Source organism: Gymnoscopelus braueri (assembly GCF_963280865.1).
Source record: "Gymnoscopelus braueri genome assembly, chromosome: 9".
Lineage (NCBI taxonomy): Eukaryota > Metazoa > Chordata > Actinopteri > Myctophiformes > Myctophidae > Gymnoscopelus > Gymnoscopelus braueri.
Genome location: NC_137610.1, coordinates 52,604,615 through 52,627,793, shown reverse-complemented (window position 1 = coordinate 52,627,793; position 23,179 = coordinate 52,604,615). Strand labels below are relative to the sequence as shown.

Sequence of the window (23,179 nt, the reverse complement as noted above, 5' to 3'; positions counted from 1 at the left end):
GGAAATCTAGTTATTAATTTGATTCTGAACAAATGGAACCAAACGGATTTGTACACCATATTCAGAGGAGACGCAGTGATACTGAGGCAGTGTGTGAGAGATGATGTGTTAGAAATGCTCTGGTGTACAGGGACATGGGGGGGGGGGGGTTCCATTAGAGGAATGATTCATCCTCCCCCAGGATCCAGAAGACCACCGCACACAGGCGCACGCACACACACACGCGCACACACACGCACACACACACACACAAGCACACGCCCACACACACACACACACACACACACACACACACACACACACACACACACACACACACACACACACACACAGTGCCACACATGCATAGACACACACCTCATTCAATACAAACACATCATCAGAAAGTACTTTATTGTCACGTAGCAGGTTTACAGGTGTAAAGAGGAGAGATGAAGGAAATGGAGGGGGGGAGCAGGGGAAAAAAAACATTTTATACGGTAAACATGTCAAAGAGTAAAAACATTATATACGGTAAACATGTCAAAGAGTAGTAAAAACATCACGATATGTATACACACAAATCGGATAAGAGCAGCAGATATACAGTATACATGAGATTACATATAGGTTACATGGTAGACCAGGGCTGCAATGCTCACTGGACGGCCTTGCACGCCGTGCCGGAACCTATTTGACCAGGAGCACACGCAGGCACACGCAGAGATTTAAAGGTTCGATGACATTAATTTTCACATTTTTAATGTTTTTTTTGGGGTTTTATGACCTCAATTACACCCAAAAAATCTGAACTTTGAACATTCAGTGGATTTTCTGTGGTCTGGGTTTTTCTGAATAATTAGGCTGAAAAGTAATCTGAGCTTGGCCCTTCGACAGTGAGGTCACAGTCGATTAATCCCGCCCACTCTCCTCCTCGCCCCTCCCCTTCCCTATCCTTTCCTTTGGGGGGGGCGGAGCAGAGGCGATGATTGACAGGCAAAATCCCTCACCAGCGACACCCGCAGGCAAAGATTTCTTTTTTCATTGCAGTTGAAAAGGCTTTAGAAATGTGAGACAAAAACACCTACAGTGAATCACTGGAGTGGAATTTTCAGTTAAAACTTTTTGTACACGTTTGAAGGACCAGGACAAAGACTCTGAATGTGGTGTAAACATGAATGTCATGATACCTTTAAAACTACTTTAAATTCGCACCTCAACAAAGTTTTCAAAGGCTCCCGAACTCACACCTAGCGAATTAACATAGGAATAAGCCTAGATGCATATCAACTGTCCATTGTGTGACTTGCAGTGTAGGTGTTAAGCGACGTGCGCGTCACGTCACTGAAATAGAGTGCAAGAACATACCAAATGAGCATTGCATGCCTGTGGTAGACTTTGAGCTGGCAGATCTATTAGAGCTGGTAGATCTATTTGAGCTTGTAGATGTATTTCAGCTGGTCTATTTGAGCTGGTAGATCTACTTTGAATTGATAGATCTATTTCAGCTGGTAGATCTACGTATATGAGCTTGTAGATCTACTTATGGCTTGTAGATCTATTCGAGCTGGCAGATCTAATTTGATCTGGTAGATCTATTTGAGCTTGCAGATCTACTTTGAGCTTGCAGATCTATTTGAGCTTGTGGATCTATTTGAGCTGGTAGATCTACTTTGAACTTGTAGATCTATTTGAGCTGTTAGATCTTCTTAGGGCTCGTAGATCTCTTTGAGCTGGTAGATATAGTTTAGCTGCAGAGCTAATTTGAGCTGGTTGATCTATTTGATCTTGTAGATCTATTTGAGCTTGTAGATCTACTTTGAGCTGGTAGATCTATTTGATCTTGTAGATCTATTTGAGCTGTAATATATCTATTTGAGCTTGTAGATTTACTTTGAGCTTGTAGATCTACTTTGAGCTGGTAGATCTATTTGAGCTGGTAGATCTACTTTGAGCTTGTAGATCTACTTTGAGCTGTTCGATCCATAGAGTTATAATATATCTAGAGGGCGGATTGCCCCGCCCCCAGCTATTCATTTCTATTAAAGTGCTCAGTGGCGTTTTGAAGCACCCGGAAGTAAGAAATGGAACCAATATGAACCAATGGAATGGATCCATTGGTCGTGACGCGTAGTGAGCATGCGCACAAAACGGAAGACGCACGCGCAGTAGCATTTAACTGCATTCTCAGATTTGACCACCAGGCTTGGCCGCTTTCACTGTTCTACCGTAGTTCTGGGGGTCTTGGTCCCAAACTATAAAACTATAAAAAACTATAAAACTATAAAACTATAAAACTACAAAACTATAAAACTATAAAACTATAAAACTATATAAAACTATAAAACTATAAAACTATAAAACTATAAAACTACAAAACTATAAAACTATAAAACTATATAAAACTATATAAAACTATAAAACTACAAAACTATAAAACTATAAAACTATATAAAACTATAAAACTATAAAACTATAAAACTATATAAAACTATAAAACTATAAAACTATAAAACTATAAAACTATAAAACTATGAAACTTAACTAAGCAGTGGTGGCTCCTGGCAATCATTTCAGGGAGGGACACATTTTGTGGGTATATATATATATATATATATATATATATATATATATATATATATATATATATATATATATATATATATATATATATATATATATATATATATACTCAGCTAGTTAACTTGACATTATCATATTGCATTTTCTAATGTGATTTACCTACGTGCAGACTACTAACATGTTTTTAATCTCCAAATGGATAATATTGGTATCCCAACCTGAAAATGTAGCTATTTACTGTTTAATAGAGAGCTGGAGAGACCCCTGTTACTGAACAAACACTCTATAGCAATGATTACTATCAGAATAGAGCTCCAGGCTGGGGCCTATTTATCAGCGAGAACCAATCATAAAACAGGCTTATCAAACTGTGGGTACGCACACATGGTGTGCTATGGTTGGGATTTAAAGGAGGAGTTCACCCAAAAAAAATCTTATTTTCTATCAATTACACACCCCATGAAGCCTTGATTTCATGGATTTATTTTTGTTTTTGTGGCATTCCTAAGACAATAATTTGATGACCGTGTGTATTTCCGGTAGGAGACACAAATAATCTACTTTGTGTCTCCTACCGGATACATTAGCCGGTAGGAGACGGGAATCAAATTATTAGCTTAGGAATGCGACAAAAACAAAAAGAATCCATGGATTCAAGGCTTCATAGGGTGTGAAAATAAGTAATTTTTTGGGTGAACTCCTCCTTTAACAAAAGAAAATATGCTTTGCTTTGAAAGGGGCGGGGCTTATTGGATTGTGACATCCGGTAGATTTGAAGCACGGTGTAACACCATACAATGGCCAGTCACAGCTTTTAGAGTTACATGGTAGGATATAAATGTTGTGATTTTCACATACAGACGAGCCGCCACTGGTACACAGCATACAAAAAGTTAAACAAGTGACCGTGCTATTCTGCAACAGTTTGACCTCTTTCAAAGAAGATGACACTTTAAAAAGTGGATGACAGCTTAAAAAGAAGGGCGCGCTTCTCAAACATTTCAATCATCTTAAGACCGCCAAATTAATTAATTATTGATTAATTAATATGTATTTGGCCATGGACCCCCGTCTGAACATATTTTGTGCCAGGGACCCCCAGAAGAGAAATTCCAAATGATTTAAGATTTAAAGAAAATTCCCAAGATTCTTAAAAAATATTAAAAAAAATAGCCGATCTACAAGCTCACCGGACCCCACTTTAAGAACCACTGCTCTTGAGCACCTGCCTCCAATGGACACCCCCCCCCCCCCCCCCCCCCACTCCCCTCTTATTATTTATACGATATTCGTATTATGCAAGCAGAAATCTCTGTCTGTCTGTCTGTCTGTCTGTCTGTCTTAAACTTCAGCTTGTAGACTTTTGTGTGACAATGTCATATGACTGAGTATGAAATACATGGATTAATGTATGGGGGGGGAATACAAGGTCTCTGCTGCATAGGTGCCTCTGTGTGTGTGTGTGTGTGTGTGTGTGTGTGTGTGTGTGTGTGTGTGTGTGTGTGTGTGTGTGTGTGTGTGTGTGTGTGTGTGTGTGTGTGTGTGTGTGTGTGTGTGTGTGTGTGTGCCCACTGTGTGCTTTATTAAACATCCTGTTTCTCTCTAACAGATTCCTTCCACACACACACACACACACACACACACACACACACACACACACACACACACACACACACACACACACACACACACACACACACACACAGTGGGCAGAGGAACGCTCCACAGGAAGTCATGTGACAAGCATCTTCCTGTGAAAACACCAGGAGGAGCAGACATCACTGGCGCACTGCCAACATTAGGCCAATAGAATTCATTATATTTGTATTATTCATTATAATTAATTATTATTATACATACAACACTGGAGCCAGTGATGACATTATATAAATAACTTAACAGGGGTCTGCAACCTTTTTGACATGAAGTGCCATGTTTTAATTTTCTTGATAGTCAGTGCGCCGTATCAACATTACAGGACCACTTCACCCATTTTCTTTTTTCCCCTACATTTTTATCCCACGACTAAGTGTCTAAGTAATCCTGGGCGCATCACTCCCTCTGCCAGCCTAGGGAGAGCCTAGAGCCGAGCTCATGCCTCCTTCAATGCATGAGAGCTAGCAAGCCGCTTCTTATCAAGGGGGGAGTTTCCCCGGTTGGACGTAGCGCGTGGAAGGAACATGTTATTCCAACCAGTTCCTTTCCCCTCCATCAGGCGCCCCGGCTGACCAGGGGGAGGCAGTATAGAGACCAGGATTACTGCATGTTTTTGTGAGGGTACCTACCCTAGGAGACACGGGGAGAACATGCAAACTCCACACAGAAAGGCCCTTTCGCCAACCCCACCTAGGGTATGGGCGCTGATGACGCTTAGGAGAGAACGTGCCCCCAGCGCCCACAGCGTCCCCTGTGGGCGGGAATTGAACCCAGGGCCTTCTAGCTGTGAGGCGACAGCGCCACCGTGCCCCTCACTTCACCCATTTTCAACCTATCTTCATATAATTGGTCCTCACTAATAATGCTCATTATAAAATGGTATTAATGCAAGAACAATTAATTCCATTATAGCATGCAACATTTCCAGAAATAGAAAGCCTGTGGTTTCTATCAGCTTGGATTACTGGCAGGAGGGTTTCTGAACTGTCCACAGCCCTCCTCTGAGACACAGACCAAGTAGACAAAAATGGTACCATATTATAATGAGCTTTAGTGAGGACCAATAATATGAAAATAGGTTGAAAATGGGTGAAGTCGCCCTTTAAGTTAAATTATGACACCACGTCAAAATAAAATCTACAGATTTTTGATTGTCCATAAACATAACAACTTTTATTATTTGTTCTTCATCTGAAATATGTTTTTTTTTCCTTCATTGTAATGATCATTAAACTCAGCAATAACCCAGTAATCTCCCAGACTGCCTCCCCAGTCAGAGTTAGGAGTTAATGAATGGAGAATGATTTGCATACAGATGTGAGGGGACTTTACTTTAGTTGACTAAATCAGTTTTCTTCAAAAATCCTCTCTTTCACACTTAAAGGGTAAGACCACTTTGGTAGAGGTTTGGGTTGTGTAGTTACCTTGCCATGATGTAACTCCAGAGGTGGGCAAGAAATCAAAGATAATTGCTCCATTGATTAGAAATTGATAATTCAAAAATATGCTCCTCATTGACTTACATTCTATGGTAAAACAGCTCTCAAAGTCACTCTTTTAGCACATAAATGAACACAAACAAAGCTGATTCAGACAATATAGAGCATCACCTGTTTGTTACTGTTTGTTTTTTTAATAAAAATGTCAACTTCCTGTTGATTTTACTATTTGAAGATCTGGATCTGGATCCGGATCCGCGGATCCAGTCCAGGTTTTCTACTTATTAAAAATGGCTAAATCAAAAGGAAGTTGACATTTTTATTTTAAAAAAAAACAGTACTGGGTTTGGTGGTGTTCTACAGTATATTGTCTGAATCAACTTTGTTTGCGTTAGTTTACGTGCTAAAATAGTGACTTTGAGAGCCGTTTTACCATACAATGTAAGTCAATGGGGAGCATATTTTGAATTATCAATTTCTAATCAATGGAGAAATTATTTTTTATTTCTTGCCCACCTTTGGAGTTACATCATGGCAAGGTAACTACACAACCCAAACCTCTACCAAAGTGGTCTTGCCCTTTAAGCCAGTGTGTGATCACCCTCCTCTGTGCCAATGTTGGCGCCTGTGCGTAAGGTTGCCTAGCCTACCCCTATACAATAATACCAATATTAACCATAATAACAATAATAATAATACAATTTAATTATTATTCAAATATTTGTATTGAATTTTTCAAGACAAAGATACTCAAACAAACATATAACAAACTACAAGACATCACAGACACTAGTACTCAATACCCAATGAAACAGATACCCGTATCAACCAATTATGAAATGACCGAAAATGCAAGGGAATTTTAGTAGTAATACATTGGCAAGAAAATCGATATCACAAAATAAAAGCCAAGAGAAAAGAAAAAAGAGAATAAACAAATAAATGCAGAATAAAAAGGAGGAATGGAACAGATTTTTCTTTTTCTTTTTTTTTTTGTAGTGAAATGTAATTTAGTCAATTGCAAAGTTAAAAATCAGTAAAGCAAATAAATCAATTATAACTGGGAAGAACAAATACTTGTTTGTTAGCTGATATATTGCACTTTTACCTTAGCACTAGGTATACTCTTGGTTGCTTGTTTTTGCAGAAAATGCACTTAAGACTTCTGGTGATTAGTAGTTTTGTTCCCTACCTATGTTGAATGCACTTATTATAAGTCGTTTTGGATAAAAGCGTCTGCTAAATGACTTTAATGTCATGTAATGTAGATAGCAGTGTGTACATTCATGTTTGTTTATTTACATGTTATCCTTTCTATTAAATTGTTGGATTCATGTTAATGTGTATTTTCAGACATTTAACCACTTCAATCTTCATAGTGAACTTGACCTTTGGCTCTGCTCCCGGCCCGCTCTTTTTTCCCCCTCTGCACCAAACCTCTTCGCCGAAAGTAGCTGATCTACAAGCCCACAGATCAGCTTTTTTCAGTGAATGTTCCCCCCAGAATAGGGATGCCAGGGTTCAAGTGGTTATTGGTTATTACAAAATAAAAATGAAAGTTCCTATCACACAACGGTTTGGCGGACCCCTGTAGTAACTCTGAGGACCCCCTATAAAGGTCAAGTCCATGGGACAACACATCTCCTGCATTGCAAATGTTCTTTTGACTCTGGGATTGTGATTTAAATTTAAAACAGTATTATTTAGATTTTTTAATGAATAAATTAATGCATGCATGAATACATCAATAAACAAATAAATAAATATATTCACGCAATAAAATGGAACAAATTAATTAAATTGTGTTTAAAAAGAGTTTAAAATATTATAATAATAACATAATCAACAACAACAACAATAATGATAATAATAATAATAATAATAATAATATAAAAATAACATACAATAGAAACAACAGTGCTTTAGAATGTGTCTTTATTGACAACATGAATATTATGGAAGCTCTAAAAGTACAAATACCATATACAAGTACAAGTTACAATTTAGACATTGAGGGCACTATTCTGGGCGCCGTCTTACCCATTATCCCTAAACTTCTTTGCCATTTTTTACTATTTTGAAAAACATTTTCAAGTAGTTCAAATAGCCAATCTACATCGACACATTGTGAGCTTGTAGATTTGCTATTTCAACTATTTGAAAATGTTTTTCAAAATAGTAAAAAATATTTAACTTTTTGTCAAAATCTTTCGAAAATAGCAGATCTACAAGATCATAACACGATGCATTGCAACACATTTTGAGCTTGTAGATCTGCTATTTTGGAAGAAACAAAATATACAATTGTGCTTAAATGGTTAATGTATGTTTTGTATTAATACTGTAAATCTACAAAGTAACTAATAACTAAAGCAGTTGGATAATTGTAATGGAGTAAAAAGTATAATATTTGCCTCTGAGATGTAATGGATTGTCACATTAATATGTATTTGGGTGCAGACCCCCGTCTGAATAGATTTAGAGCCAGAGACCCCCATAAGAGAAGATTTGTGATTTTATATTTTCTAAATGATTCCACCTTATTCAAGTTGTTTATTTGTAAATAGCAGATCTACAAGCTCACAACACATCACTGTGAGCTTGTAGATCAGCTATTTCTGAATCGTAAGTAAACAGTGGTTAAAATGATGATGATGATTAAAATAAAAGTATCTCTAAATTGTACTTAAGTAGTGTATTTGAGTAAATGTACTCAGTGAGTTTCCAGCCGTGTCGGTAGCAGTGTTACATAGAATAGAGCAGAAAACCACTGAATGTGTTGTGATTCTGTGAGTATTCATCATAGAGCCTGTAGCCACCAGGTAACCTCATGTCTACTGTGTCTCCCTGCTCCATCTCTACTATCAATCCATTAGATATGTATTCAAACTCTGCATGATTATTGTATCCACCGTTATAAATGAGTGGCTGATTATTTTTATACATGATGATCCGCATAGACTCTGATGATCCCTTGGTAGCTGCAGTGAATCTGAAGTAATAAAATCCTTTCACTGGAGATCGAAAATAACCTAGAAAACACACACACACACACACACACAGGTCATGTTGATGCTTTTTAAACACTGTTAAATACTTAAACTCTATTTTTTCCAAAGGAAAGATTTTCAAAAACTTTTCTAAAATAGTCGATCTACAAGCTCACATATATTCTAGAAGAGTGTTTGAACATTTTAGCCTGTAATGACGCAGCAGAGTTAACCCTTCACATGCTGTTACTGATGTTTTCACACAGATGTAAGTTGTGTCATTAGTTGGTGAGAGATAATTGACTGTGTTAAGCTCATTAACATAATGAACTGATTCACTTAATGTAGAGCTCATTAACATAATGAACTTATTCACTTATGTAAAACTCATTGACATAATTACTGTCATCACTTAATTTAAAGCTAATGAACATAATTTACTTATTCACTTAATGTAGAGCTCATTAACATAATGAACTTATACACTTATGTAAAGCTCATTAAGATAATTAACATAATCACCACCTACCTGTAGATGGATTGTAGGCGTTGCCGATGTTAGTGAAGACCTTCTTATAACCCAGAGTGGTTTCAGAACTAAATGGTCCAAAATATCCATCATAAGATGCATCATCATCATCATCATCATCATCGAACGCAGCAGAGAAGGCCACCTTTGGTTGGTCTGTCAACACAGGAGCATTATCACATTATTTATATTGTTATAAAAGCATATTTTATACTATTAATTATCTAATTATGTATATGATTATAAAGTTGTTGTCGGGCAGAAACCTCATATCTCCATATTTTTTCCGTAAATTAACGCCCTACTTCATACAAGAGTGTTGCAAAGATGGTGAAAATAGCAGATCTACAAGCTCACAACACGTCACAATGAGTTTGTAGATCTGCTATTTTCACTATCTTGAAATGTTTTTAAAATTATAATTAAAAAGGAATGATTTTGGACATACAGCGACATACCGTTGTTGTCGGGCAGAAAACCTTGCATCTCCATATTTAGACTTAATGCATTACTTCATCATACAAGAGTGTCAAAAGAAATAGTGAAAATATCAGATATACAAGCTCTTTGTAGATCTGCTATTTTCACAATTTAAAATGTTTTTTTTTAAATAATAATGAATAATATAATGTAATAATAATAATAATAATAATGAATAATAAGACCAGAGTGGTTTCAGAACTAAACGGTCAAACTGTTCCAGAATCACTCAAACCAACAGAAAAGGTTTGTCTGTCAACACAGGAACATTATCACATTGTTTATAATATTATAAAATAATGTATTATTCTATTAAGACAATGTCTACATTCTACAGTAGGATCTTAGTTGATTAAGTTCAGTAAGAGTAGGACAGACATTCTGAGATACAGGAGGCTAGAACATTAGATTAAATATAATCTTATTTTTAAATAAAACAGGAAGCTGGAAGAGGGATCTGATCTCTTTCTTTCTCAGAAGTAGTTGTTATATATCAACTGTCATGATATAGGAGAACCAGTATAAAGATCATTGTAATACTTTAATCTACTTGTAAAAACATGGATTTAACTTTCAATAAAAGGTCAGGTGGTTTCATTCACCTCATTGGTCAGACTAATAAGTGATTTTAATATTGTAAGACGTTAAAGTCACTACTTGGTCCAGACCAGCTAAATGTTACATATTGTGATCATTTACACATTATTCATCATTAATAAGTTTATTGATTAATTGGTTAACCACTTAAACCTTATACTTAGTTGACCGGGATCCCCCCGGGCTGTATACTAGATTTGCTACTATTTCTCTCTACACCAAATCTCTGCCAAAAATAGCAGATCTACAAGCTCACAACACATCACATTGCGGCATGGTGTGTCATTGCTTGTAGATCTGCTATTTGTTTGCCAGAGAATTGGGATGCTAGGGTTCTGTCAGTCTGACCCCCCCCCCCATACTCAACTGTTTTACTCTTTACATACTTTTGTACATATTCGTAGTTTAACAACAAGAATGTTTATTTTATTATGACTTGTACATAGTATATTATTGTATGTCTTTAAATGTCTTGATGAATTGAATACCCAGGACCATAATGGAAACAAGCCCTTAGTGCTTATTGTGTCATCCTTTCAACTTCTGTTAATAAAGATTTTAATCAATCAATTAAAATTAAATCAATTACTCCTGCAGTTTCATTTGAGTAGGTAAGCTTTCCCATGTGGATTATATTGATCAACATCAAAACTATTCTCCGAACTCAAATGAAGTAATTAACATAAATTAACACTAAAGTAAAATATGAAAATGTTCAACTCTGTCCTCTATACCTGCATCCACTGAACATCCTTCTGTTCTAATTACCTTTGATGTCTGTCTTCAAGGCCTCCATGTTGGTCTGAAGGTCTTGGACAGGAAGGCAGTTCAGAAGACAAGAAGGACAGAACACATTGTAAAAGGAATAGATATCAGTGAAGTTGCTTTCTTGCCGTAAGGCTGCAGCCAACTATACAAAGAACAATGATTTGTTCTGTATGGACAACTCAGTACAAATCTACATGGGGAATAAAACAATACATTAAGAGGCTTGAGAAGAGTATCTGTGGTGTTCTGATAGACAATATCAGCATAATCTACAATGGGAAGTAATACCTCAGCAATTATAATTTTCCTCTCTTCAAAGGAGAAGCAGTTAATTGAAGGATAAAGTTAGAACATTTAATTACTTAACATGAAGTTATAATACCTGCATTGTGTCTCTTGACCTCCTCCAGTTGACTCTCACTGGTGTTGAGCCTCATCTCACTGGTGTTGAGCCTCATTTCTAGGGTGGACAGCTGAGCAAGGAGGGCTGAAATCATCCCAGCATTAGCATTAAATCAATCATAAATACTCATGCAGTTTACAATTAAAGAGGTGGTGCCATGGTGTTGCACTTTTTCGGTTTTTCATGGGTCTATGAGGTTGATTGAACTTCATAAAGCCCCCTGGTGGTGTTTTTATGGTGTTTTTATGTCTTCTCTGACTATTTTGAGTTTCTATCTGGAGGCTGAAACCTTGAGGGTCAAACGTGCCAATAGAAAAACAGCCCTTTGGTGTAAAATTGTACCCTCCCCCTCATTATCATAACACAACAGGTGTGGTCATGAGGAGGAGGAGGGACTAGGACAGGTGGGTGGTGCTAAGGTGGTGGAGGAGGTGCTAAGGTGAGAACCAGGTATACTTAACTGAACTGGAGGCGTATCCACATAGAAACATAATTTTAACTGCCAAAAACGTTTATAAACGTCTTTGAGAGTTTAGCTGTTGCCTGCCAAAGATGTTTATAAACTTTTTATTAAAAAAAAAAAGAAAATCAAATTTTTGTTTTTTTTTAAATGTTTTATTATTCACAACGAATTAGGAGATAACAATTTTCAAAAATGTGCTGCTCCATTCATTTCAATGTTAAAAAATAAACGGACAAAAAATTCACATAGTTTTTTGTTTGAAACACAGTGAAACAAGCTATTTTCAAACATCAAACAACACATGTCAACGAGGTCACAATGACCTCGTTGATATTTGTGAAACCACACCTGAAGTGACTCAGTGATTAGCAACCATCAGGGGATCAATCATACTGGAAAAAAATATTCTGTGACTACTTGAAAAGGTAACGCAATCGGTTAAAAACCCTGGCAGAGGCTACAGACTGCTCTAGAAAAACTCTGGCAGTCAATGTGTTCAATGTCTGTACACTTTTTTGAAAAAATCTTCCTCCTAGTATAACCATAATACCTGATGATTATGTTTCAGGGGGGGGGGGGGAATCACTGAAAATCATCTATTTTGAATATAATAAATAAAGTTTAAATTACCTTCCTCCATCTTGGTCTGACTGGCGCTCACCTTCACAAACACTGCAGAGAAATATCACATTCTCTGATTCTGATTCTGATTCTCTTAATTGTTTTTCTCTCAACTAACATAATATGGATTTATGTTGTAAAAACATACAGGTCTGACTCCAATCAGTGTTTGTTTCAAGAGGTCGAGTGGCTGCTGCAATGTGTGCCTTGAATGAGAGCTGACTGTCCAGGTCCAGGACAGCACCAAGGTTTGTCGTACGGCGGTGTTGCACAGCCAACATAACAGATCTACAAGCCCTCAAAGTGTCTTATCCGCAACGCATTGTGGGCTTGTATGTCTGCCATGTTCACGGCGTGACACCGTCGTATGACAGCATAAATCAGACAGCACACCGCTGCCTGCCTGCCTGTGAATGGAATGGATCAATCTACTTCAACAATGTGAGGGGGAAATACCAGTGCAGCGGCCCCTCCCACTTTGGTCTAGTCCTATTTTCTGCTTAGATCTAATTGGCTCACAGGCTCAGTTCCACTTTACTTTTGTTTCGGTAAGGAACGTTGGTACAGAAGTTAGTTAATATCACCTGGTCTTGAAATTAGTTAATTAATTTTGTGCAACAAGCTCCATTGTTTTGTTGTTTTCAGAAACAGAAAATGAATATGTGTTAAGATATCTAGACTACCTACTGTACATATATCATACGAATGCTATCTGGCCCTAAACAGAGACTACGCAGTGGCAGAATACCTGAGCACCGTGACCGACCCAAAACAAAGAAAAATCTTAACTAGGTACAGACTCAGTGAGCACAGTCTTGCGATCGAGAAAGGTCATCACAGGCAGACCTGTATCCCGAGAGAAGACAGACTATGCACCCACTGGACACAAAATGAAGTGGAAACCGAGCTACACTTCCTAACCGTCTGTCCATTGTACCAAGACATCAGAGACACATACTTCCCACAGATTACAACCACACACAGAGATTTTGAAAACATGACCAATGACAAAAAAATCCCATATCTGCTGGGCGAAGTACAACAATGTGCAAACACAGCAGCAAGATTCGTGAGTTGCTGTGATAGGAGAGGGATATCAAACGGAACACAACCACCCTAAAGACTAATCATTGTGTATATTCCTGCACTATACCTGCACCTAGTGACCTTGGTACATAGAAATTGATCTATTGAAGATTCTGACTTTCAAATGTACATATTTTTTGTTTTGATTGTATTGCTGTATTGTTGTATTGTGCTTTCTGCTTTGGCAATGTAAACGTATGTTTTCTCATGCCAATAAAGCCCTTTGAATTGAATTGAATTGATGGGTGAATACTTACTGTAAACTCCAACCGTGATTCCAGCCAATAGGAGGAGACCTAGCAGACCCGCAACGACCACAGGAAGCCTGGAGCTGCACTTCCTCTCTGGAGACACTGGAGTGACTGTGGACACCAAGCACAGTGTAGCAGTAAGCTCTGTGTGTGAGTGTGAGTGTGAGTGTGAGTGTGTGTGTGTGTGTGTGTGTGTGTGTGTGTGTGTGTGTGTGTGTGTGTGAGAAAGCGTGAAGTTGCATGGAAGGCTTTCTCTGAAAGTAAAAAAACAGTTTTTTACAATAATATAATGGGGGTTCCTGCTTTATCACTCTCTCAGCTAAGTAGTCCGTGAGCCAGGAGTCAGGACCCCAAATATGGGGTCATCAGTATCAGATTCAGATTCACTTTTATTGTCACTTAGATGCACAGGTACTAGAGATCCGCGGATCGCGGTTTTAGCCGCGGTTGCCGCAGTTAACCGCAGTTTGGGTGGATTTGGGTCAATCAAATATAATTATGAATTAATATCGGATAAACCGCGGGTGAAATATTGCGGTAAATAAATTAATGACATCTAATATATCTAATATATAGCTAAATCTCTGCGTGCTTGTGTCTGTGTGAGTGTGTAGAGCAGCCTCTGTGCAATGCGATCACAAAATGCATTGATTTAGCCTATGGAATGTCGGTGCGTCTTTTTTCATTTTTTTTTAACCGGTGCTGCTGTGCTGCGCTGAAGAGCAGTGCGCTCTGTATGTTGGATGCCGTACAGTTGGATGCCGCACCGACATTCCATAGGCTAAATCAATGCATTTTCTGATCGCATCGCACAACTAATACTAAAACTAACGGGGAATACCAGAAAATAATATTTTGACATACGGGAAAAACGGTTGGTGCGGATGCGGATATTAAAATTGGATAATATAATTATTGCGGTTGGATAACGGATGGATAATTAATTTGTACCGCGGATTCGGATGACCATGAGAGGCCATCCGCGCATCTCTAACAGGTACATACATGTGAAAAACTTACGCTCGGAAGCTCCGATAATAAAACAATAAAAACATGATAAAACAACCTAAAAACGCTCATAAGCAATACATAAACAAACACAGGCAAATCAGTTTAAGGAAAGTGCATAGAGCAGAGTACAGTTATTGCACATTTCATTTTCCACTGTCATTTAACAGCCTGATGGCCTGTGGGAAGAAACTGTTCCTCAGCCTGCTGGTACGTGCTGAGAGGATCTTGTATCCCTTTACCCTTCTTGATTTTAGTGGGGAAAATAGTATTTTATGGGGGTGGGTTGGGTCTTTAATGATCCTCAGTGATTTGTTTAGGCAGCGCTGGGTGTAGAGGTCCTCCATACTGGGCAGCTCACACCCGGTGCTTTTCTCTGCAGTGCGAACAACCCTCCTCAGCGCCTTTCGGTTTCTGTCCGTGCAACTGCCGTACCAGGATGTAAAGCTGCTTGTTAGGAGGCTCTCAATTGTGCCTCTGTATCATCTGGGGGGAATAATTCTCAGTGATTTTTGGGTAGGTATACACCCCTAGAGCTAGGAAAAATGTGATAGCCTTGCATCGGTGGTAGCTATCCGTGTGTTATCACTCCTTTTATAACCACAAGCCAAAACACAGTTTTCAAAATCCGAATGAAGCATTCTACTTCAAACTGATGGTTCTCTCTTATTATTGACCCTCTCTCTCTCTCTGAAAAATGGTTGGGATAAAGCTCAGACTATATATTGTTCAGAAAGGTTGTTAAAATTAGCATATCTAGAATATTTTTCTATTACAGGCAGTGACAACATAGTGACTATATGTGACATAAGATGTACTTCGGTTTTAATGAAAGATGGAACACAAAGGGTTCCTTTGTAAATTACCTAAAGATTTAAAACCATGTTTACATACCTAGATTCTAAGGAAATGTATTACGAAATTCAATTAACAGAATATAGTGCAAGTGTGTAAGAAAATATCCAAAATGGCCACTAAACACACACATGGCAATTTTTTACTTGTAATCCGCTTGTCTTAGAATACCTCTGTGTAATACCAATTTCTTTAGGGTTTTCATACGTGTAGAATCCATTCCTGTTGTTATTTTTTTTAATATCAGGTCAATCATGTCAAAGGTCAGGTCAAGGTTAAATTTGACCTCTGGGAGAACAACAAATGGAAACAACTTGATGAAACAACTTCATTCAATTTATTTTGTGAAAAGTGTCATTAACATGTCACAAGAACTGGTATTCATAATAACATGAATGTAAAATGATATAATCTAATGGCAAATATGTATCTTTTGCAACTACATCTGTATTCTCCAACCCACATCCTGTTCTACCTCATCGTTACAAGTATCCTCCTTATTGACGTCACTCCTCATCTGTAGCATGAACATATCATCAGTAACCATCTTCACCAGAGCAGTTACAGTACATCAGTGATGTACTTCTCACTCTCTGTGCCCTAAATTGATATTGCACCATGTCACATAGCTCTGACGGTGCTGGGTCACCCTGGGTCCCCTGACAGGAACAGGAATATCCTGGATCTCCCATCCAAATTTTGTGACATCAAACGACTTGTCAGGTGGAGCTTGGTGGTCTGCCACTTTCCACAACATCACTTGTAAATGAGCCCACATGTGGTGCAACAGGTTGGTCGGTGTTGGAGGAAGGGCCATTGACTTGTGGCACCCACCTCACCCAGCACATCAGGGTAGCCTGGGAAGTTCCCTGCCAGCAAAGTGTTGTGCTGTGATCTTGCCTTTGCCATACATATAAGACTGTCCCATCACAATGCTCCATCATTCTGTACTTTACACTGTAGGTCCACCTGATACACCCCAATACACCAACAGGACAACAACATCAGTTACATCACTGAGCATGTGTATCACACCCTTTCCAGAGATGGCTGCATCAGGGATATAGGAAATCATGGTGATGTCTGCATCATCATGACTAAATGCAGTATCTATCGTCAGCACTTAGGTGTACAACATGCTCAATGGCTTCTGCTTAATGTTCTTACTCTTCATGATGACATCTCATGTGGGTGATCTTTCTGTATGTGAGGATACACCCCAATATTTTATGACCAAGACACACCAGTGCTTCAACTCTCCCTCTACTGTTTCTGCACATTTTGGGGAAGGCTTCAGTCCACTCCACTCACATGCATCATGACAGCATCTTTCCTGATCATTATGGCAGTCAGCTCCCCAGACTGGTGAGCAGAGACAGTGATCCAGAATCCATCATGGTGCTGACAGACAAGGTCTAGCTTAGCCTCTATGGCATGGAGCACATGCATCTTCGGCAGGCACTGGGTTAGATATCAAGCACACTGCACATGGCCAGCACGGAAGAAGTGCTTCAGTCATGTGCTTCATGAGAGAAAAGGTGAAGTTAATGTCAATGTGTCTCCCTGCACATTCAAACTGGTGGATGTGAAGTGTAGGAAGAAGTTATCTACCCACTGACAGCCAGTAGGATGGAAATGCGCAGTGTCCAGGTAGGCTACTGCTGTATCTGTTCAAATGTCTTTGGCCAAGTTGAGAGAAACCACTTCAAGAGTGCTGCTGACTCAGGACTGACCACTGAACTTGCTTGTCATGTTCTGCAACCACATGCATTTCCACTTCCAGTGCTGAACCTTGCATCAGTTTTGCAATGTAGCTGAAGAATGACTGTATAACATGCATCCCACCGGGATGCACAATTACATTACAGAGCTTTTCTGGCCGATTCCATACCTGCAAGGTATCAACAAACGGCTCCATGTCAATTGTGAGGTGAATAGGGCCTACTGTACATGTCAACCAGTGACCATATCTGCTGCTTGCTTGGACACCTGGTTGGACGATAAGGTGCGAGAGAGACCTTGACCTAACCTTTAGCACATAGGCCAAAGACTGACCAGCAAGTGAAAATATAACAGTAGAAATCACCATAAGTTCAAAGATTCCCTCACACAACTGCAATATTTTGTTGTTTTTAACATAATTTAGTACAATGGAACATCACCATGGGATGGACACCATCTTTGATTTGGCAATAAATAATTAACTGATGGTAATTTCACTGATTCAGCCATATTTCTTGAACCATGAAACCTAGTTTTAGACACCAAAACCACCTTTCTAGGTTGAACAGTATCATAAAGCCATTTAAGCTCATGGCAGTCATATTGGACGCCATCTTGAAAATGATGGCTTTACGAGAAATATAATTTCTTAGATTTGTTTGTATGTTCTTAAGCATGCCTAGACGTACCAGAACCAATTGAAAAACCTTTTGTATATTTTTTTTTTGGGGGGGGGGGGGTTAATAGTATGTTTTCATAGATTGACCCATGTCATTTTCGCCTAGTGTTATAAAATAAAATTCATGATAGCACCCATAAAGCTACCATTGGTGCAAGGCTTGGTGCAACTCTACACATGCATACCTTGACAAAAATCACTATGAGCATTATTCCCCTCAGATGATACTGACCAACCCCCCTGGCTCACGGACTAAAGGGGTCCTTGGCCTGAAAAACATTGAAGACCCCTTTCTGTACCAACAAGTGCAGCTTTTCTTTTTTTCCTTTTTTTAAAAAAACGTTTGTTTATTTAGCATTTTTCAGCACATTAGAAAAAGAGCATAATTTCATCATATAATTTTTGGGGTTTTTCCCCCACATCCCCCCTCCCCCATAACTAAAAAATTTTAGTAAAAAGACAAATAAAAAATTAAGCACACAGCACAACATGATTAATGGTTGGCAAATAAAGAAATAATAGTAATACTAAATAATAATAATAATAATTATAATAATACAAATACAAAAAGACCCCCCCCCCCCTCTCTCTCTTCCTCAATCCTAATTTCAACGGACGGAGGACAGCTGGGTCTAAAACCGGACGAATGGCCACCCTAATTAACCTGTATTCACTTGTTCATGTCATTTGGTAAATAAAGTTTCAATCAATCAATCAATCTCATCGTCACATTTAATGCTATACGGTTTCAATAACATATCTTACCAGACTGCAGTATCTATATGGTTTGAATAACATATCTTACCAGACTGCAGTATCTATATGGTTTTAATAACATATCTTACCAGACTGCAGTATCTATATATCCACTAGGTTTGCTCTGGTAAATGCCAGATCTATAGCAAACAAGACTTTTATTTTAAATGACTTATTCTGCTCAAATGAACTAGATTTTTTATTTTTGACCGAAACATGGGTCAGTGATGGCGACACCAGCGCATTCTCCGAACTTTTACCAGCAAACTGCACCTATTTTAACTCTCCAAGAACTACGGGCCAAACAGGAGGTGGAGTCGCAACAGTTTTTAAGAACAGTTTTAAGTGTAAACAAATTTCATCTATTTCTTTTAACAGCTTTGAGGCAAACATGTTTGAGCTCGGCCACTCTCATCCATTATTGTGTGTAGTCATATATCGCCCTCCTCAATACAATAAGGACTTTATAAATGAGTTTTCTGAGTTCCTGGCCGAGATTATGCCCAAATATGGCATGGTTTTAATTACAGGAGATCTTAATTTACATGTTTGTTGCCCTACAAACCCACAAGTGAAAGAATTTTTAAATGTTATTGAGGCTTTTAATTTTGTACAGTCAGTATCTGGTCCCACTCATGAACATGGGCACACACTCGACCTGGTTTTAACTTGTGGTTTACCTGTTTCCAATGTTAAGATTTATGATGCCACCTTTTCAGATCATATGCCTATTTTATTTGAGTTATCTCTCCCATGTAAAATCTTAAAACAGCGTCCTCCTGCGCGCTTGGCGCGCATGATAAAACCGTCCACTGCAGCGCGGTTCTCTGCTGCTTTTACTAGGGCCTGGGATACTGGCCCCCCAGGGCCATTAAACTCCTCCCCTCTTGGCGCTGAGGAGCTAGTCTCCTCATTTCTGTCTACCTGTCAAACCATTCTTGACACAGTTGCCCCCTTAAAAATCATGCGTCCTAAACCCCAATCAGAACCATGGTTAAATGCCACCACTCGAGCTGCAAGGCAGGAGTGCAGGAGAGCCGAGCGTAAATGGAAAAAAGATAAACAACAAGTGTCATATACTATTCTAAAGAAAAGCTGGCGCTGTTACCAGTCGATAGTTCAGGTGGAGAAAACAAAGCACTTTTCGGAAATCATTGCAAATAACAGTCATAAACCCCGTGTACTTTTTAGCACAATCAATTTATTTTTAAATCCACCCCAAGCAAACTGTACTGAGTCCTCGTCTGAGACCGCCGAAGCCTTTTTACAGTTTTTTGTTGATAAAATCACAACAATTAGAGCAAATATCACGCCACCTTCTTTTAACCCCTCCACCACTTTTACCTCCACCGCTGTTTTTAATCATTTCGAAGCTGTATCCCTTGCCTCCCTCAATACTATTGTCTCCAAGCTAAAACCGTCAGCCTGTCCCACAGATATAATTCCACCACGCCTTCTTAAAGAAGTTTGGGACACTGTTGGACCCAAAATTCAGTGTATTTTAAACAGCAGTCTTGCCTCTGGTACTGTACCCACACATTTTAAACAGGCAGTAGTACAGCCTCTAATCAAAAAATCAAATCTAGACACAGCAGTCCTCTCAAATTTTAGACCCATTTCTAAACTTCCTTTTATCTCAAAGATTTTAGAGAAAGTTGTACTTTTATACAATTACAGGACTTTTTAGATAATAACAGTATATTTGAGAAATTCCAATCTGGTTTTAAAGCACTCCACAGCACAGAATCAGCACTTTTAAGAGTTTTTAATGACCTTTTAACAACGACAGACACTGGCGACTTTGCCATTTTATTGCTTTTAGACCTTACAGCTGCCTTTGACACAATCGATTACTCTATCCTAATCTCACGTCTTGAGCACGGTGTAGGTATTAAGGGCACAGCACTGGAATGGTTTAGGTCTTATGTCACTGGGAGAAGCTTCACAGTAAACATTGGTGGCTCCACGTCATCCTCTGCCCCCCTCCTTTCTGGAGTCCCCCAGGGTTCAATATTGGGGCCCATACTTTTTGCACTGTATTTATTTCCCTTAGGATCAATTTTAAGACAGCATGGCATGTCCTACCATTTTTATGCGGATGACTCCCAAATATACTTTCCCATAAAGCGAAACAGCACTACCCCTGTGAGTCAGCTACTAAAATGTCTTGCTGATATTAAAGCCTGGATGTCCTTACATTTTTTAAACCTAAATGAAAACAAAACAGAAATTATTATCTTTAGACCCAGTGCTGCAACAAATCCTTCCGATTTAGACCTGGGCCCTCTGGTACCTTATCTGAAACCCACTGTAACCAACTTAGGCGTAAAAATGGACAGCGAATTTTTAATGGACAAGCAAATAAACTCTGTTTTAAAATCAGCTTTCTTCCAACTTAGGATTTTATCAAAGGTTAAGCCTTTTTTATCGTTAGTTGATTTTGAAAAAGTTATTCATGCTTTTATCACCACCCGCCTTGACTACTGCAATGCACTTTATTTGGGGGTTAGCCAGAGTGGCCTCCACAGATTACAGCTGGTGCAAAATGCTGCTGCGCGCCTTCTGACAGGCACTAGAAGGCGTGACCACATTACCCCTGTTCTCTCCACACTCCATTGGCTCCCTGTGCGTTTTAGGATTACTTTTAAGATTTTATTGTTTGTTTTTAAATCTCGTCATGGGTTAGCTCCATCATATATCTCTGACCTTCTCAAACCTTATGTCCCCACACGATCATTGAGATCAGCAGATAAGTTACTACTTGTGGTCCCTAGTTCCAAATTGGTTCATAGGGGGGATCGAGCCTTCTCCGTAGCTGCCCCGAAGCTCTGGAATCAACTTCCCCTCTACATCAAACAGGCTCCCTCTCTTTCTGTTTTTAAAACACGTCTTAAAACACTTTTTTATTCTCAAGCTTTTAATCCGGAGTGAGTTTTTTCCCCTTTTCTTTTAATGCTATATTTTAACCTTTTATGCCTATTTCTGTTTTTATTGCTGTATTATGACTGTGAGTTATTGTGACTACTGTGTTTTTTATTGTTTGTTCATTTTTTTGTGAAGCACTTTGGTCAACACTGTTGTTTTAAATGTGCTCTATAAATAAATTGGATTGGATTGGATTGGATATGGTTTTAATAACATATCTTACCAGACTGCAGTATCTATATGGTTTTAATAACATATCTTACCAGACTGCAGTATCTATATGGTTTTAATAACATATCTTACCAGACTGCAGTGTCTATATGGTTTTAATAACATATCTTACCAGACTGCAGTATATATATGGTTTTAATAACATATCTTACCAGACTGCAGTATCTATATGGTTTTAATAACATATCTTACCAGACTGCAGTATCTATATGGTTTTAATAACATATCTTACCAGGCGGAGTTGGAGGTGAAGGGTTGTCATCGAACTGCTCATAGTTTACATTACTTGTGTCTCCCATCTCAATGTTTTCAGAGTGGAAAGCCACAGACAATTCTACCTTTATGACTTAGATTCTAAAGTGATATGGTTCCCTTCTTTACCTTAAGACTTAGATTCTAAAGTGATATGGCTCACTTCTTCACCTTAACCATAGTAATTCTAAAAACAGAACAGAGTGCTGATGTTTGGAGGCTGGCTAGGAGGAGGACATCTGAAGACTGGTGACAGCCATGTTTATAGAGGAGTCCATCACACAGGAGCCAATCACCAGCCAGCTTCAAAGTGGGGTCCACCACACAGGAGCCAATCACCAGCCAACTTTATAGAGGAGTCCACCACACAGGAGCCAATCACTCAGACACCACTCAGTCACCATTCACACCAGCTGGTACTCAATCAGTCACTCATCACTACTCAAGCTCACACACACACACACCAATGAGGAGAGAAAGACACACACAGGACAAGACACACACAGGGAAATACACATTATGACCCCTAGGGGTCATAATATTAAAACATTTGTTTTGCTAAATATGTGTCATGGTGGCGCTATAACTGGCTGATTTGAAAGCTGATTCTGACCTATACTGTCTGTCTGTCTGTCTGTCTGTCTGTCTGTCTGTCTGTCTGTCACACACACACACACACACACACACACACACACACACACACACACACACACACACACACACACACACACACACACACACACACACACACACACACAGCGTTATTGACACTGTTAAGCAGAGACAGACAGACTGGACAATGGACTCATGAACACACTGAACCCCCACTGTCTGTGTAAGTGAGTGAGTGAGAGGTCAGCATTGCAAGAAAACTAATAGGTGACACATAATAGGCATTCAATTACA

At 38.8% G+C, this 23,179-nt stretch overlaps 1 protein-coding gene across 2 annotated transcripts in view; it reads right to left on the bottom strand.

Moving 5' to 3' along the window:
* pgghg (protein-glucosylgalactosylhydroxylysine glucosidase) overlaps positions 1-23,179 on the bottom strand; it is a 220,310-nt gene that overhangs the window by 64,632 nt on the left and 132,499 nt on the right. The window lies entirely within an intron of this gene.